This window comes from Furipterus horrens, unplaced genomic scaffold (genome assembly GCF_987537825.1).
Source record: "Furipterus horrens unplaced genomic scaffold, mFurHor1.1.pri manual_scaffold_2, whole genome shotgun sequence".
NCBI lineage: Eukaryota > Metazoa > Chordata > Mammalia > Chiroptera > Furipteridae > Furipterus > Furipterus horrens.
Window position 1 is genome coordinate 78452273 of NW_028327172.1, and position 2075 is coordinate 78454347.

Below are 2075 nucleotides of genomic sequence, written 5' to 3' on the forward strand. Positions count from 1 at the left end.
AAAATGCACACAATGCCACAATTTTCATGAAGGTCTATTCCATTATTGGTGGGTAGTACATTTAACAGTTAAATATGTTTAATAATGTATAGGTGCCTGCATGACTGCAGCACTAGTAACTATATAGATAACCAATTCAACTAGAAACCAACTAGCAAGTAACTGTCTAAATATTTAAAACAGAGATCTTATTTAGCTCATTTTTAGTTTTGATCATCTTCTTGGAGGGAAAAAAAACCGCGGTCCTAGTGGAAATATATTAAGGCCAAATCTTCTGGTATCCATTCACAGAGGTTTCTTTCAGCTGGATTAAGCCTCCAATTCCAAGGCAAGCCCAAGTTTGTGTTCTGCAGCATTAATGCTCTTCCCATCTACCAGAGCAGACAGTGTAAACTTCACACCAGGCCTCAGAATCTGAATGCAGCCCACTCCAATTAAACTGGAGTTGTTGACTTTTGCAGAAATGGATGCAGTGGGATCCAACTGATATTTAACTGCAATACCAAAGTGAGTGCAGTTGGTACCTGATGTCCAATCAAGGTTTACTGAAGTGTCAAGATCTTCACATACTTTCTGATAAATTGAGTCTCCAAATTCTGTCCCATCACTGACATTAGTGTGTAGTTGCAAGTCCCCAGTTCTGTAGCCCACGGCAAAGTTATTCTTTGTCAGCTTTGATTTGGTATGGTCAAAAGTCATCTGGTATCCAGCAAGCCAGCCCTCATAACCAAAGACAGATAAGCCATTTATTGCAGCTCCAGCAAAGTAAAAGTCAATATTGCAACCGAGGTTTATACATTCCCTCTTGTAAGTCTTGATTTTACCACTTTCCTTTCCTTTGTTTGGTGAAAAGGTGGTATCAAAAGTCAGTTTCAAATCTTGACAAATCTGGTCTTCAATTGCAATTTCTGTTCCCAGAGTGCTACCAGTGTTCCATTTCTCTGTGACCATTTTTATTTAGTCTCCAAGGTCCCAGTAACTTTACCAGTGTCTCTGTATTAGATGAACAAGGTGTTGAGGATTCCACACCACTGCATGACTTTGTTTTCATGCCCAGTTTCACCAACCCCAAACCAAATCCTTTGTTGAAAATATCTCTGGCAACTTTGCCAAGGTCAGCATGATAGAGGGATACACATGGGAAGTACAGAGCTGTCGGTAGGTCACCATGGCGAAGACACGGATAGAGGTGATTTGCTCTAGAAGGGCCACAGGGACCAACAGCACCCCTGCCCCCTGGATGGGCTGCCTTGGTCCTCATTTTAGATTTGTGAGAACTCTTTGTAGAAGACGTAGATAAGAACTATATGAGTCATATATGCTATAAATATTTATTTATTTATTTTTATTCTTACATAGGGACACTTTTTTTTTTTTTCATTGATTTTAGAGAAAGAGGAAGGGAGAGAGGAAGGGTGAGAGAGAAACATCTATTCAAGAAAAATATTGTTTAGTTGCCTTCTGTACATGCCCAGACCGGGGACTGGACCTGCAACCTAGGTATGTGCCCTGACTAGGAATAGAACACAACCCTTCAGCTAAAAGACAATGCTCCAACCAACTGAGCCAACACTGGCCATAGCAAGTCTTGATTTATCTCTTGTCTTTTTTTTAAAGGTTTATTTTATTCTCATTTAAGAAAGAGGAGAAGCAGGGGAGAGAGAGAGAAACACCAATGTGAAAAACACCAATTGACTGCCTTCTCTAAGCGCCACAACCGGGTATGAGCCTGCAACCTGGCCATGTGTCCTGACTGGGAATCGAACCAGCAACCTTTTGGTTACAGTACAACACTCCAACCAACTGTGTCACATCAACCAGAGCTGTCTCTTGCCTTTTATTTTTCTAGCCTGCTAAGGAACTGAGACATGGCATGACTCAATAGAAAAAGATAACAAATTCCATCTGCAGCATTTCCCTCAAGGAAATTACAATTTAATAGAGAAAATGAATCATATAGAAATGCAAATACAATAAGTAATGAGAGGCAATAGAATAAATACAAAGCGGCAACAACAGTAATGGTGAGAATTGTCTACTTTGCAAGTAGCTTGCTCCATTGTTGTGTTGTGTAG

The 2075-nt window shown here is 40.2% G+C and overlaps 1 pseudogene; it reads right to left on the reverse strand.

Moving 5' to 3' along the window:
* Positions 1–309: 309 nt before the first annotated feature.
* LOC150018875 (non-selective voltage-gated ion channel VDAC2 pseudogene) lies at positions 310–1117 on the reverse strand (annotated as a pseudogene).
* Between the last annotated feature and the right edge of the window lie 958 nt (positions 1118–2075).